The sequence below is a fragment of the Arachis stenosperma genome, chromosome 6, assembly GCF_014773155.1.
Source record: "Arachis stenosperma cultivar V10309 chromosome 6, arast.V10309.gnm1.PFL2, whole genome shotgun sequence".
In the NCBI taxonomy this organism is placed as follows: domain Eukaryota; kingdom Viridiplantae; phylum Streptophyta; class Magnoliopsida; order Fabales; family Fabaceae; genus Arachis; species Arachis stenosperma.
Window position 1 is genome coordinate 121,058,762 of NC_080382.1, and position 17,323 is coordinate 121,076,084.

Genomic DNA, 17,323 nt, shown 5'->3' on the forward strand with positions numbered 1-17,323 from the left:
ACGTTTTCTAACAAAATATTATATTGTTGCAAAAATTCAAAATTTTTTGTAACAAAATATCTATTTGTTTCAAAAGCTCTAAATATTTTGTAACAAAAAATTAATTTGTCATAAAATACAATATTTTTGTAACAAGTTATTTATTTGTCACAAAATTCAAAGATTTTTTGTAACTAATAAATTTTTTGTCTCAACATATTAAATGTAAGACTTTGAATTTTTAAAAATTAACATAATGAATTGTTTATGATTTATTATATTTATTTAAGATTTTGTGTTCAAAAATTTATTTTACTAAACAAGTTTAAATCAAATTAATGATACTTTGAATTTAAAATTATTTTAAACATTAAATAATAAGTCATTTATGATTTATTATATTTATTTAAAATAAATTTTTAGAGATTTATATATTAAATGGAGTATTTTCTTATTTATAATTTAAAATTTTAGTAATTAAAAAATATAAAAATTTTATATAATTTAATTTAAATATTTGAAATTTTTGAATTTAATACTTTAAATTTTATAAATAAAAAAATTTAACTTAATTTTCTCTAATTTTATCTTAATTAGTGTTTATTTAAAAATAATTATAAAATAATAATAAAATAATATTTTAAGAATAATTAATTTAATTACTCTAATTCTTAAAATTAAAATATTTATTTAAAAATAATTTAAAATTTATAGTTAAATAATATCTTTATATAATTTTTATTAAATTAAAATTAATTTTCAGTTATTATACTAGCCTTATTTTTATTGAAAATACTTAAATTACCCAATCCCTAACCCTAATACAACTCACACACCCCACCTCCTAAACCTAGTAGCCGCCAGCCCTCCCCTTCCTAAAACCTTTACCCAGCGGGAAAGAAAAGAAAGAAAATAAGAGAAAGGGAAAACGAGCAGGGGAAAGAGGAAGCAGAGAAGGAGACGGGGAAGGAGGGAGGACGGCATTGGTGGGCATCACTGCCGCCGCGTCGTCGTGTCACACCCAGAGGAGAGAAGACGCGTCGAGCAAGGGCCAAAGAGAGAGAGAGAGAGAGCGCGTCCAGCCACGAGCCCGCTGTCGAAGGAGCAGGAGCCGTCGTCGCGAACAGCCACCATCGTCGCTATTCAAGCAGCTAGACTGCTGCATGTAAGGAGCTTCTCGTTTCACCACCATCGTGCTGTGCCAGGGGAGAGAGCGCCGTTGAGAGAGGAGACACAGTGACAAAGAAATTGTGCTGTGAAGGATGAAACCGTTGTCACCGAGGCTCTGCCGCTATCCAGCCACCGTCGCCGAAGCCGTGACGCCGTCTCTAATAGCTCCTTGGCGTCGCCGTCGCGGATAGCTCCTTAGCGTCACAGCCGCTTCTCCTTGTCTTCCTGTTCTCTGCGTTAGTAGGGGGAAGCAGCCTTTGAGTGTGTAAACTCCGATAACCCTTTCTTTCTCATTTTGATATCAAGTTTCTCATTGTTTTCAATTTTTGGAGACAAAATTTCTTTTGTGATTCAAAGGCCTAACTTTGATTTCTATTGAACTTTTTGGCTGCAAGCTCTAATTCATGCCATTCTGAAGAATGAGTTTATTACTGATGATGAGTAGTGAACATTATTGAAGATTATTGAACTGTTTTTGTTATGAGTAATGATTTGCTTAGGTTTCTCTATTATGAGTAATTTAGATTATTTTGTTGTATAGTAATTATGGAACTGTTCTTATTTTTTAGATGTTGTATTTTTTTTATTTAATTATGGAACTGTTCTTGTTGTGTTTATTCAGTGTTGTGTTTAAAAACCAACTTGTAATGTTATTTACTAGTGTAATATACTACGAATAACCTTCACAATTATAATTATTGTAGCTAATTTTCAAAGAAAATGATTTTGCCCTCAGCTTGAAGACATGAACTGGAGCGCATAAAGTTCTGCTGTTTTGTACTGTTGTATGCATATTTTTTCACGTAGTATGTATATAGGTGGAGAATTCTTTTTTGATGTAATTTTTTTTTCTCATGTTGGTTTTTCTATTCTCGCTCGCAGGCTCAAATGTGGGATTTAAGTGGCTTTGTTGAGATGAGATAGCAATTTTTGACTCTGAAACCAAATCATCGCATGAACTAGATTGGTTTTTCTGTTGCTCATCATTTGACCTCTAAGTAAGATTTGGATTTATATCGAGTTAAATGCTTTTCCAATTGATGCTTTTTGAACTGCCTATGTAAAGTACTAGTAGCATGTTGATCTTAGAGCATATGCTTTAGTGCATTAATGTCTCTTCTTTATTACTGTTGGTTTTGACTTCATATGTGTAAGTATAACTGGCAGTTCACCCAATTGTATTTTCTTCTATGCTTTTTGGGATACTTTGCTAGAGATTCCTTGTTTTAGCTTATATAAAACTACAAGGACCTAAGCTTGATCTGATATGGCCTAGTGCATCTGTGCACGTAGGAAGTGAGCTATTATCTTGTTGTCAGAGTTTCTCTTTTGGTTCAAAAGAAGTAATTTAAATTTGGTTTCTTTTAGTTGTTCTGCATGTTCTTGTTCTTGTGTTTTGACATGAATCTCACTTTTCTTGTATAGAATTTTGTGAGTGTAAAATCATGAAAAATAAGTCAAGTTTATTTGTGATTAAACGATGATTAATTAGCCCAAGTTTTATGTATTCAATTGTCAATTCTTGATAATTTGGATCCTTGATTAGTTGGTTTTAAACTTTGAGAATAGATTCTCAAAGAATTAGTTAATTTTAACTTCTATCTTAATTTTCACTTGGATGAAAATAGTGTTATGTGTTATTTCTAATTTTGGTTTTCGTTGCTTATGTTTGTAGGGGTACAAAATTGATGGCAACATGCTAGGCTTTATATTGACTGAAACATGCTAGAAGAGTCAAGGATTATAAATTCTACATGATACAAATTTTATGTTAGGAAAAAGTTGTATTAGTTGAATTTATAAAACTTATTTTATTGTAAAAGAATCTTAATTATATGTAAGATATTTTAATTATCTATATGATTATATAAATATTGAGTTAGCGCGTTTAGAAAATTAATTGATATATCAATTATTTAAATAAATATTACAAAATGAATCTATTTTTGTAACTAAGAATAAAAAATATTACAAAAGTAAGGGCTATGTCTCAATACGGCATATCATCCGCAAACGGATGGACAGTCAGAAAGGACTATTCAGACGTTGGAGGATATGCTACAAGCGTGTGTATTGGATCAACCCGAAAGTTGGGATCGTTACATGCCATTGGTGGAGTTTGCGTACAACAATAGCTTTCATGCGAGCATTGGGATGGCTCCGTATGAGGCCTTGTATGGACGAAAGTGCCAGTCTTTACTTTGTTGGTATGAGTCAGGTGAAGTAAGCGTCTTGGATCCAGATTTGGTAGCAGAGACTACTGAGAACAATAAGAAGATTCGTGCAAGGATTCTAACTGCTCAGAGTCGACAGAAAAGTTATGCGGATCAGAGAAGGAAACCGTTGGAATTCGAAGTGGGAGAACATGTGTTTTTGAGGGTTACACCGACAACCGGGATTGGAAGAGCGATAAAAACCAAGAAGTTGAATCCGAGGTTCGTTGGACCGTTTGAAATTCGAAGGCGATTCAGGCCGGTGGCATATCAAGTAGCTTTGCCACCTCACTTATCTAACTTGCATGACGTATTCCACGTGTCACAGCTCCGTAAGTACACGTCAGATGCAGCTCATGTGTTAGAGCCTGAGTCGGTAGAGTTGAGGGAGAACTTAACTTTCCAAGTGACGCCGGTGAGAATTGATGACATTAGTGTGAAAAAGCTGCGAGGAAAGGAAGTTTCGTTGGTTAAAGTTGCTTGGGAGTGAGCAGAAGTGGAAGAGCATACTTGGGAGTTAGAGTCTGAGATGCGAAAAGATTATCCCGAGCTATTGATGAGCGGATAATTTGTACGCTTTTTGGCATTGTTTTTAGTATGTTTTTAGTATGATTTAGTTAGTTTTTAGTATATTTTTATTAGTTTTTAGATAAAATTCACTTTTCTGGACTTTACTATGAGTTTGTGTGTTTTTCTGTGATTTCAGGTATTTTCTGGCTGAAATTGAGGGATCTGAGCAAAAATCTGATCCAGAGACTCAAAAGGACTGCAGATGCTGTTGGATTCTGACCTCCCTGCACTCGAAGTGGATTTTCTGGATCTACAGAAGCCCAATTGGCGCGCTCTCAACGGCGTTGGAAAGTAGACATCCTGGGCTTTCCAGCAATATATGATAGTCCATACTTTGCCCAAGATTTGATGGCCCAAACCGGCGTTCAAAGTCACCCTCAGGAATTCCAGCGTTAAACGCCGGAACTGGCACCTAAATGGGAGTTAAACGCCCAAACTGGCATAAAAGCTGGCGTTTAACTCCAAGAAGAGTCTCTACACGAAAATGCTTCATTGCTCAGCCCAAGCACACACCAAGTGGGCCCGGAAGTGGATTTTTATGTCATTTACTCATCTCTGTACACCCTAGGCTACTAGTTTTCTATAAGTAGGACCTTTTACTATTGTATTTTCATCTTTGGACATCTAGTTCTTAGATCATGTGGGAGGCTGGCCTCATGGCCATGCCTAGACCTTGTTTTTATGTATTTTTAACGGTGGAGTTTCTACACACCATAGATTAAGGTGTGGAGCTCTGCTGTATCTCGAGTATTAATGCAATTACTATTGTTCTTCTATTCAATTCCGCTTGTTCTTGTTCCAAGATATCACCTGTTCTTCAACTTGATGAATGTGATGATCCGTGACACTCATCATCATTCTCACTTATGAACAAAGTGACTGACAACCACTCTTGTTCTACAAGCATACGAGGCTTAGTGAATATCTCTTGGATTCCTGATACACGATGCATGGTTAATCGCCTGACAACCGAGTGCTCGCCTGACAAACGAGCCAGCCATTCCGTGAGATCAGAGTCTTCGTGGTATAGGCGAGAACTGATGGCGGCATTCAAGAGAATCCGGAAGGTCTAAACCTTGTTTGTGGTATTCTGAGTAGGATTCAATGATTGAATGACTGTGACGTGCTTCAAACTCCTAGCAGGCGGGGCGTTAGTGACAGACGCAAAAGAATCGATGGATTTTATTCCGGCCTGACCGAGAACCGACAGCTGATTAGCCATGCTGTGACAGAGCATAGGAATATTTTCACTGAGAGGATGGGAGGTAGCCACTGACAACGGTGAAACCCTACATGAGCTTGCCATGGAAAGGAGTAAGAAGGATTGGATGAAGACTGTAGGAAAGCAGAGAGACGGAAGGGAAGGCATCTTCATTCGCTTATCTGAAGTCTCACCAATGATATACATAAGTATCTCTATCCATATCTTTATGCTTTATTCGTTTATCACTATACCCATTTGAGTCTGCCTGACTGAGATTTACAAGGTGACCATAGCTTGCTTCATACCAACAATCTCCGTGGGATCGACCCTTACTCACGTAAGGTATTACTTGGACGACCCAGTGCACTTGCTGGTTAGTTGTGCGAAGTTGTCGTGATCACAATTTCGTGCACCAAGTTTTTGGCGCCGTTGCCGGGGATTGTTTTGTGTATGGACAACTGACGGTTCATCTTGTTGCTTAGATTAGGTATTATTTTTCTTCAGAGCTCTTAAGAATGAATTCTAGTGTTTCAAGGTGATGTTCTTATCATCACCAAAGCTGATTGATTATCATCAATTTAGCTCTTGAATGCAATGTCCTGCTGAAGCTTGCCTATTCATGTCTAATTCCTTTAGACTGAAGCTTTAGATTAACATTGCATGATTTCTGGAATTCTCATTAAGAATTTTGATACCTTTATTTTCTTCTTCCACTTAATTTTCGAAAAATCCAAAAAAATTTACAAAATCATAAAAACCAAAAAAATATTTTATGTTTCTTGTTTGAGTCTAGTGTCTAATTTTAAGTTTGGTGTCTTGCATGCCTTGTTTATTTGATCTTGGTTCTATTTTCAAGTCAATAGTACAGGGAACTGAAGATTCAGAACATGCAGCAGAGGAATTACACAGAAAAAGCTGGGCGTTCAAAACGCCCAGTGAAGAAGGACAGACTGGCATTTAAACGCCAGCCAGGGTACCTGGTTGGGCGTTTAACGCCCAAAAAGGTAGCATTTTGGGCGTTAAACGCCAGAATGGATACCATTCTGGGCATTTAACGCCAGGATGGCACAAGGGGAGGATTTTGTTTTCAAAATCAATTTTTTTTCAAGTTTTCAAAGTTTTTCAAAATCAAATCTTTTTCAAATCATATCTTTTCAATCAAATGTTTTCAAAATCAATTTCTTTCCTTTTTCAAAGATACTTGCTAACAATTAATGATTTGATTGAACATTTCAAGTATGTTGCCTTTTCTGTTGAGAAAGGTTTAATGTTTGAATCATATCTTTTCTTGTTAGGCAAGTCATTAATTTTTAAAATCAAATCTTTTTAAAATTGTTTTCAAATCATATCTTTTCAATCACATATTTTTTAAAACCAATCATATCTTCTTAACCTCATCTTTTTCAAAATAGTTTTCAATCAAATCTTTTTGATTTCTAATTTCAAAGTCTTTTTCAAATATCACTTGATTTCTTTTCCACTTTGAGTTTTCGAAAATTATCAATCAATTTTTCAAAATGTTTTTAAAATCTTTTTAATTAATTTTCGAAAATTCTCTTCCCCTCTTCTCACATCCTTCTGTTTATGGAGTATCACTCCTTCTCAATGCACAATTCGAACTCTATCTAATTAAGTTCGAATTCTTCTACCTCTTCTTTCTATTTTTCTGTTCCTCTGACACCTCAAGGAATCTCTATACTGTGACATAGAGGATTCCATATTTTCTTGTTCTCTTCTCTTTCATATGAGCAGGAACAAAGACAAAGGCATTCTTGTTGAAGCTGACCCTGAACCTGAAAGGACCTTGAAGCGAAAGCTAAGTGAAGCTAAGGCACAATTCTCTGTAGAGGATGGTGGACGAAATTGTGATCACTGTTCTTTGATCTGATTCATTGTAATTGGATTTATTCAATAATTGTCCTTATTTGAAGTCACAACTCCGTTCAACTAACCAGCAAGTGTACTGGGTCGTCCAAGTAATAACCTTACGTGAGTAAGGGTCGAATCCACAGAGATTGTTGGTATGAAGCAAGCTATGGTCACCTTGCAGATCTCAGTTAGGGAGATTAAAATTGGATTATGGGTTTAAATAAAATAGAAAGAAGTTAATTAAAAAAGGGATAGAAATACTTATGTAGATTCATAGGTGGGAATTTCAGATAAGCGGAATGGAGATGCTGTAGAGCTCTCGGACGCCTGCCTTCCTACTGCTTCTACTCAATCCTTCTTACTCCTTTCCATGGCAAGCTTTGTATAGGGGTTCACCATCAACTGTGGCTACTTTCATTCCTCACGGGGAAATATCCTATGCGGCTGTCACTCGCATAGCTAACCAGTCTGGAGGCATCACCCATGGTTGATAGCTACATCCCATCCTCGCAGTGAAAGCTAATGCTCACGCACTCTGTCACAGTACGGCCAATCACCGGTTGGTTCCCTCCCCTACTGGAATAGAATCCCTCTTTTGCGTTTGTCACTAACGCCCAGCAGGTTACAGGTTTGAAGCACGTCACAGTCATTCATGAACGGATGCCATGGCAGGGTTCTCAGGATCATAAGCTTCTTCAGAAGCTGCCTCTCTATTACTGTTGGATGCATGTTGCAATCCATTCAGATTTTGAGAGATCATGTTGACCTGTTGAGTCAACACTTTGTTCTGAGCCAATATGGCATTCAGAGCATCAATTTCAAGAACTCCTTTCTTCTGAGGTACCCCATTATTCACGGAATTTCTCTCAGAAGTATACATGAACTGGTTGTTTGCAACCATGTCAATGAGTTCTTGAGCCTCTTCAGGCGTTTTCTTCAGGTGAATAGATCCACCTGCAGAATGATCCAATGACATTTTCGAAAATTCAGAGAGACCATAATAGAATATATCTAATATGGTCCATTCTGAAAACATGTCAGATGGACATCTTTTAGTCAGCTGCTTGTATCTTTCCCAAGCTTCATAGAGGGATTCACCATCTTTTTGTTTGAAAGTTTGAACATCCACTCTCAGCTTGCTCAGCTTTTGAGGAGGAAAGAATTTATCCAAGAATGCAGTGACAAGCTTATCCCATGAGTCCAGGCTATCCTTGGGTTCTGAATCCAACCATACTCTAGCTCTGTCTCTTACAGCAAAAGGGAAAAGCAAGAGTCTGTAGACTTCAGGATCAACTCCATTCGTCTTTACAGTCTCACAGATCTGCAAGAACTCAGTTAAAAACTGATAAGGATCTTCAGATGGAAGTCCATAAAACTTGCAGTTTTGTTGCATTAAAGCAACTAGTTGAGGCTTAAGCTCAAAGTTATTGGCTCCAATGGCAGGAATGGAGATGCTTCTTCCATCAAATTTGGACGTTGGCTTAGTGAAGTCACCAAGCATTCTCCTTGCATTATTATTATTATTTTCGGCTGCCATGTCCTTCTCCTGTTCGAAAATTTCTGAAAGGTTGTTTCTCTTAAAGATGTTTTTGGATTGTTGTAATTTAGCTTCTTTTAATTTTCTCTTCAGAGTCCTTTCAGGTTCTGGATCAACTTCAACAAGAGTGCCTTTATCCCTGTTCCTGCTCATATGAAGGAGAAGAAAACAAGAATAGAAAGAGGAATCTTCTATGTCACAGTATAGAGATTCCTTTATGTTAGTAGAAGAAGAAAGGGGTATAAGAAAGAAGAGGAAGGTTCGGATTTTAGATGAAGAGAGGTGAAGAGAAGTGTTAGTAATTAAATAATTAAATAGAATAAGAAAAGAGAAGAGGAATTTCGAAAATAATTTTTGAAAAGGGGTTAGTGATTTTCGAAAATTAGAGATAAAATGTAATTAAAATTAAAACATGAAACAATTAATTAATTAAAAAGAATTTTTCGAAAAAGAGAGAGATATTTTCGAAAATAGAAGAGGGAAAAGTGGTTAGGTAGTTTTGAAAAAGATAAGAAACAAACAACAAGTTAGTTAGTTGATTGAAAAAGATTTGAAATCAAAATTGAAAAAGATAAGAAGATAGCAAATTAAATAAGATATTTTGAAATCAAATTTTGAAAAATATAAAATTTTTGAAAAAGATAAAATAAAAGATAAAAAGATTTAATTCAAAATTTTTGAAATTATTTACTTCACTAACAAGAAACTACAAGATAAGATTCTAGAACTTAAAGATTGAACCTTTCTTAACAAGAAAGTAACAAACTTCAAATTTTTGAACCAATCACATTAATTATTAGTGAATTTTCGAAAATTACATATAAAGATAAGAAAAAGATTTTGAAAATAATTTGAAAAAGATTTTTGAAATTTTCGAAAAATAAAAAAAAATTGAAAAAGATATGATTTTGAAAAAGATTTTGAAAAGATAAGATTTTTAAAATTTTGAAATTTTGATTTGACTTGTAAGAAACAACTAATTTTAAAAAATTTTTGACCAAGTCAACCCAAAATTTCGAAATTTTGGAGGGAAATAAGGAAAAGATATTTTTTTTTTATTTTTGAATTTTTAAAGATGAAAGAGAAAAACAACAAAAATACTCAATGCATGAAATTTTTAGATCAAAACAATGAATGCATGCAAGAATGCTATGAATGTCAAGATGAACACCAAGAACACTTTGAAGATCATGATGAACATCAAGAACATAATTTTTGAAAAATTTTTGATGCAAAGAAAACATGCAAGACACCAAACTTAGAAATCTTTAATGCATGGAAAATATGAATGCAAAAATGCACATGAAAAACAACAAACAATACAAAACAAGAAATCATCAAGATCAAACAAGAGGACTTATCAAGAACAACTTGAAGATCATGAAGAACACTATGAATGCATGAAATTTTCGAAAAATGCAAGAAAAATTTTTAAAGCATGCAATTGACACCAAACTTGAAAATTGACTCAAGACTCAAACAAGAAACACAAAATATTTTTTGATTTTTATGATTTTCTAATTTTTTTGGATTTTTATTAATTATTTTCGAAAATAATGTGAAGAAAAACGAAAAATAAAAGAAAAAAATTTTTGAAAAAGTTTTTGAAAAGAAAATTACCTAATCTGAGCAACAAGATGAACCGTCAGTTGTCCATACTCGAACAATCCCCGGCAACGGCGCCAAAAACTTGGTGGACGAAATTGTGATCACTGTTCTTTGATCTGATTCATTGTAATTGGATTTATTCAATAATTGTCCTTATTTGAAGTCACAACTCCGTTCAACTAACCAGCAAGTGTACTGGGTCGTCCAAGTAATAACCTTACGTGAGTAAGGGTCGAATCCACAGAGATTGTTGGTATGAAGCAAGCTATGGTCACCTTGCAGATCTCAGTTAGGGAGATTAAAATTGGATTATGGGTTTAAATAAAATAGAAAGAAGTTAATTAAAAAAGGGATAGAAATACTTATGTAGATTCATAGGTGGGAATTTCAGATAAGCGGAATGGAGATGCTGTAGAGCTCTCGGACGCCTGCCTTCCTACTGCTTCTACTCAATCCTTCTTACTCCTTTCCATGGCAAGCTTTGTATAGGGGTTCACCATCAACTGTGGCTACTTTCATTCCTCACGGGGAAATATCCTATGCGGCTGTCACTCGCATAGCTAACCAGTCTGGAGGCATCACCCATGGTTGATAGCTACATCCCATCCTCGCAGTGAAAGCTAATGCTCACGCACTCTGTCACAGTACGGCCAATCACCGGTTGGTTCCCTCCCCTACTGGAATAGAATCCCTCTTTTGCGTTTGTCACTAACGCCCAGCAGGTTACAGGTTTGAAGCACGTCACAGTCATTCATGAACGGAATCCTACTCGGAATACCACAGACAAGGTGAGACTTTCCGGATTCCCAGGATCCTACTCGGAACACCACAGACAAGGTTGGACTTTCCGGATCCAGATAAATGCCGCCATCTATCTAGCTTATACCACGAAGATTCTGTTGGGGAATCTAAGAGATACACATTCAAGCCTTGTTGCATGTAGAACGTAAGTGGTTGTCAATCACGCGCGTTCATGAGTGAGAATGATGATGAGGGTTATTAACTCATCATCATTCATCATATTCTTGAGTACGAATGAATATCTTGGAATAAGAATAAGATAGAGAATTGAATAAAAGAAAATAGAACTTCATTAATCTTTGAGGTACAGCAGAGCTTCACACCCTTAATCTATGGTGTGCAGAAACTCCACCGTTGAAAATACATAAGTAAAAGAAGGTTCAGGCATGGCCGAATGGCCAGCCCTCTCCATGATCAAGTGACCGAATGATAAAAGACTTAGAGTGGTCAAAAGATGGTCAAAAGATGTCTAATACAATAGATAAATGTCCTATATATACTAGACTAGCTACTAGGGTTTACATGAGTAAGTAATTGATGCATAAATCCACTTCCGGGGCCCACTTGGTGTGTGCTTGGGCTAAGCTTGATCTATCCACGAGCTGAGGCTTCTCTTGGAGTTGAATTTCGAGTTATGATGTGCTTTGGGCGTTCAACTCCGGATTATGACGTTTTTCTGGCGTTTAACTCCAGAAAGGAGCGTGTACTTGGCGTTCAACGCCAAGTTGCGTCGTCATTCTTCGAATAAAGTATGGACTATTATATATTGCTGGAAAGCCCTGGATGTCTACTTTCCAACGCCGTTGAGAGCGCGCCATTTAGAGTTCTGTAGCTCCAGAAAATCCATTTCGAGTGCAGGGAGGTCAGAATCCAACAGCATCAGCAGTCCTTTTGTCAGCCTTTTTCAGAGTTTTGCTCAAATCCCTCAATTTCAGTCAGAATTTACCTGAAATCACAGAAAAACACACAAACTCATAGTAAAGTCCAGAAATGTGAATTTAACATAAAAACTAAGGAAAACATCCCTGAAAGTAGCTCAAACTTACTAAAAACTATATAAAAACAATGCCAAAAAGCGTATAAATTATCCGCTCATCAGAGGACCTAACCGAATTCTTCAAAGAAGAAGAACACATGGCAGCCGAAAACAACAACAACAACAACAATGCAAGGAAGGTGCTGGGTGACTTTACTGCACCTACTCCCGACTTCTATGGGAGAAGCATCTCTATCCCTGCCATTGGAGAAAACAACTTTGAGCTTAAGCCTCAATTAGTTTCTCTAATGCAACAGAATTGCAAGTTCCATGGACTTCCATTGGAAGATCCTCATCAGTTTTTAGCTGAGTTCTTGCAAATCTGTGACACAGTCAAGACTAATGGGGTTGACCCTGAGGTCTACAGACTGATGCTATTCCCTTTTGCTGTAAGAGACAGAGCTAGAATATGGTTGGACTCTCAACCTAAAGAAAGCCTGGACTCTTGGGAAAAGCTAGTCAATGCCTTCTTGGCAAAGTTCTTTCCACCTCAAAAATTGAGTAAGCTTAGAGTGGAAGTCCAAACCTTCAGACAGAAGGATGGTGAATCCCTCTATGAAGCTTGGGAAAGATACAAACAATTGATCAGAAAATGCCCATCTGACATGCTTTCTGAATGGAGCATCATAGGTATTTTCTATGATGGTCTCTCTGAACTATCCAAGATGTCTTTGGATAACTCTGCTGGAGGATCTCTTCATCTGAAGAAGACGCCTACAGAGGCTCAAGAGCTCATTGAAATGGTTGCAAATAACCAATTCATGTACACTTCTGAAAGAAATCCTGTGAACAATGGGACAAGTCAGAAGAAAGGAGTTCTTGAGATTGATACTCTGAATGCCATTTTGGCTCAGAATAAGATATTGACTCAACAAGTCAATTTGATTTCTCAAAGTCTGTCTGGAATGCAAAATGCACCAAGCAGTACTAAGGATGCTTCATCTGAAGAAGAAGCTTATGATCCTGAGAACCCTTCAATGGAAGAGGTGAATTACCTAGGAGAACCCTATGGAAACACCTATAATTCTTCATGGGGAAATCACCCAAATTTCTCATGGAAGAATCAAGAGAGACCTCAACAAGGTTTCAACAATAATGGTGGAAGAAACAGGTTTAGCAATGGCAAGCCTTTTCCATTATCTTCTCAGCAACAGACAGAGAATTCTAAGCAGAACCCCTCTGACTTAGCAACCATGGTCTCTGATCTAATCAAAACCACTCAAAGTTTCATGACTGAAACAAGGTCCTCCATTAGAAATTTGGAGGCACAAGTGGGACAGCTGAGCAAGAAAGTTACTGAACTCCCTCCAAGTACTCTTCCAAGCAATACAGAAGAAAATCCAAAAGGAGAGTGCAAGGCAATCAACATGGCCGAATTTGGAGAGGAAGGAGAGGAAGTGAACGCCACTGAGGAAGACCTCAATGGGCGTGCACTAGCCTCCAATGAGTTCCCTAATGAGGAACCATGGGAATCTGAGGCTCAAAATGAGACCATAGAGATTCCATTGGACTTACTTCTGCCTTTCATGAGCTCTGATGAGTATTCTTCCTCTGAAGAGGATGAGTATGTCACTGAAGAGCAAGTTGCTAAATACCTTGGAGCAATCATGAAGCTAAATGACAAGTTATTTGGAAATGAGACTTGGGAGGATGAACCTCCTTTGCTCACCAAAGAACTGGATGACTTGTCTAGGCAGAAATTACCTCAAAAGAGACTGGGAAGTGCATGGATGAATCTATCATCCTTGGCAGACCCTTCCTAGCCACAGCAAAGGCTGTGATTGATGTTGATGGAGGTGAACTGATCATTCAAGTGAATGAAGAATCCTTTGTGTTTAAGGCTCAAGGATATCCCTCTGTCACCATGGAGAAGAAGCATGAAGAGCTTCTCTCAAATCAGAGTCAAACAGAGCCCCCACAGTCAAACTCTAAGTTTGGTGTTGGGAGGCCACAACCAAACTCTAAGTTTGGTGTTGAACCCCCACATTCAAACTCTAAGTTTGGTGTTGGAAGGTTCCAACATTGCTCTGAGTATCTATGAGGCTCCATGAGAGCCCTCTGTCAAGCTACTGACATTAAAAAAGCGCTTGTTGGGAGGCAACCCAATGTTATATTTTATATATTTTCCTTTGTTATTTTATCTTATTTTGTAGGTTGATGATCATGAGAAGTCACAAAATCAATTGAAAAAGCAAAAACAGAATGAAAAACAGGAAGAAAAACAGCACACCCTGGAGGAAGAACCCACTAGCGTTTAAACGCCAGTGAGGCTAGCAGTTGGGCGTTTAACGCCCAGTCTGGCACCATTCTGAGCGTTTAACGCCAGAAAGGGGCACCAGACTGGCGTTAAACGCCAGAAAAGGGCAAGAACCTGGCGTTAAACGCCAGGAATGGGCATCAGCCCGGTGTTTAACGCCAGAATTGGCTCAAAACACGTTTTTGAGTGCCATTTGGTGCAGGGATGACTTTTCCTTGACACCTCAGGATCTGTGGACCCCACAGGATCCCCACCAACCCACCACACTCTCTTCTTCTTCACCCATTCATCCTTCATAAAACCCCACCTACCTCACCATTCAAATTCAAACCACTTTCCCCCCCTCTTTGGCCAAACACAAAGCCATTCCCTTCTTCCTCATTTCTTCTTCTACTCTCTTCTTTCTTCTTTTGCTCGAGGACGAGCAAACCTTTTAAGTTTGGTGTGGTAAAAACATTGCTTTTTGTTTTTCCATAACCATTTATGGCATCCAAGGCCGGAGAAACCTCTAGAAAGAGGAAAGGGAAGGCAAAAGCTTCCACCTCCGAGTCATGGGAGATGGAGAGATTCACCTCAAGGGATGCACTTTCCTCCACAAAACTATTGGGAGCAAATCAACACCTTCCTAGGAGAATTGAGTTCCAACATGGGACAACTAAGGGTGGAGCACCAAGAATACTCCATTCTCCTCCATGAAATTAGAGAAGATCAAAGAATCATGAGAGAGGAGCAACAAAGACAAGGAAGAGACATTGAGGAGCTCAAGCACTCCATAGGATCTTCAAGAGGAAGAACAAGCCGCCATCACTAAGGTGGACCCGTTCTTTAATTTCCTTGTTCTTTGTTTTTCTGTTTTTCGAATTTTTATGCTTATGTTTATCTATGTTTGTGTCTTATGATCATTAGTGTCTTAGTGTCTATGCCTTAAAGCTATGAATATGAATCCATCACCTTTGTTAAATGAAAACTGTTTTTATTACAAAAGAACAAGAAGTACAGGATTTCAAATTCATCTTTAAAACTAGCTTAATTAGTTTGATGTGGTGGCAACACTTTTATTCTCTGAATGTATGCTTGAACAGTGCATATGTCTTTTGAATTTGTTGTTCATGAATGTTAAAAATTGTTGGCTCTTGAAAGAATGATGAAAAAGGAGACATGTTACTGAGGATCTGAAAAATCATAAAAATGATTCTTGAAGCAAGAAAAAGCAGTGAATACAAAAAAAAAAAGAAGAGAAAGAGAAAAACGAAAAAAAAGGGGAGAAAGAAAAAGAAAAGAAAAAGAAAGAAATAAAGTTGTGATCCAAGGCAAAAAGAGTGTGCTTAAGAACCCTGGACACCTCTAATTAGGGACTCTAGCAAAGCTGAGTCACAATCTGAAAAGGTTCACCCAATTATGTGTCTGTGGCATGTATGTATCCGGTGGTAATACTGGAAGACAAAGTGCTTTGGGCCACGGCCAAGACTCAATAAGTAGCTGTGTTCAAGAATCATCATACTTAACTAAGAGAATCAATAACACTATCTGGATTCTGAGTTCCTAAAGAAGCCAATCATTCTGAATTTCAAAGGATAGAGTGAGATGCCAAAACTGTTCGGAGGCAAAAAGCTACTAGTCCCGCTCATCTAATTTGGAGCTAAGTTTCATTGATAATTTGGAGTCTATAGTATATTCTCTTCTTTTTATCTTATTTGATTTTCAGTTGCTTGGGGACAAGCAACAATTTAAGTTTGGTGTTGTGATGAGCGGATAATTTGTACGCTTTTTGGCATTGTTTTTAGTATGTTTTTAGTATGATTTAGTTAGTTTTTAGTATATTTTTATTAGTTTTTAGATAAAATTCACTTTTCTGGACTTTACTATGAGTTTGTGTGTTTTTCTGTGATTTTAGGTATTTTCTGGCTGAAATTGAGGGATCTGAGCAAAAATCTGATCCAGAGACTCAAAAGGACTGCAGATGCTGTTGGATTCTGACCTCCCTGCACTCGAAGTGGATTTTCTGGAGCTACAGAAGCCCAATTGGCGCGCTCTCAACGGCGTTGGAAAGTAGACATCCTGGGCTTTCCAGCAATATATGATAGTCCATACTTTGCCCAAGATTTGATGGCCCAAACCGGCATTCAAAGTCACCCTCAGGAATTCCAGCGTTAAACGCCGGAACTGGCACCTAAATGGGAGTTAAACGCCCAAACTGGCATAAAAGCTGGCGTTTAACTCCAAGAAGAGTCTCTACACGAAAATGCTTCATTGCTCAGCCCAAGCACACACCAAGTGGGCCCGGAAGTGGATTTTTATGTTATTTACTCATCTCTGTACACCCTAGGCTACTAGTTTTCTATAAGTAGGACCTTTTACTATTGTATTTTCATCTTTGGACATCTAGTTCTTAGATCATGTGGGAGGCTGGCCTCACGGCCATGCCTAGACCTTGTTCTTATGTATTTTCAACGGTGGAGTTTCTACACACCATAGATTAAGGTGTGGAGCTCTGCTGTACCTCGAGTTTTAATGCAATTACTATTGTTCTTCTATTCAATTCCGCTTGTTCTTGTTCCAAGATATCACCTGTTCTTCAACTTGATGAATGTGATGATCCGTGACACTCATCATCATTCTCACTTATGAACAAAGTGACTGACAACCACTCTTGTTCTACAAGCATACGAGGCTTAGTGAATATCTCTTGGATTCCTGATACACGATGCATGGTTAATCGCCTGACAACCGAGTGCTCGCCTGACAAACGAGCCAACCATTCCGTGAGATCAGAGTCTTCGTGGTATAGGCGAGAACTGATGGCGGCATTCAAGAGAATCCGGAAGGTCTAAACCTTGTCTGTGGTATTCTGAGTAGGATTCAATGATTGAATGACTGTGACGTGCTTCAAACTCCTAGCAGGCGGGGCGTTAGTGACAGACGCAAAAGAATCGATGGATTTTATTCCGGCCTGACCGAGAACCGACAGCTGATTAGCCATGCTGTGACAGAGCATAGGAATATTTTCACTGAGAGGATGGGAGGTAGCCACTGACAACGGTGAAACCCTACATGAGCTTGCCATGGAAAGGAGTAAGAA

At 37.6% G+C, this 17,323-nt stretch overlaps 2 non-coding genes across 2 annotated transcripts; one reads left to right on the forward strand and one right to left on the reverse strand.

Moving 5' to 3' along the window:
• The first annotated feature begins 8,039 nt into the window (after window positions 1-8,039).
• Window positions 8,040-8,143, forward strand: LOC130938523 (small nucleolar RNA R71). Its single transcript, XR_009069687.1, has one exon. It is a non-coding gene; the product is annotated as a small nucleolar RNA R71 (small nucleolar RNA).
• A 4,347-nt stretch (window positions 8,144-12,490) lies between these two features.
• On the reverse strand, window positions 12,491-12,594 carry LOC130937150 (small nucleolar RNA R71). The gene has a single exon (XR_009068382.1). It is a non-coding gene; the product is annotated as a small nucleolar RNA R71 (small nucleolar RNA).
• Between the last annotated feature and the right edge of the window lie 4,729 nt (window positions 12,595-17,323).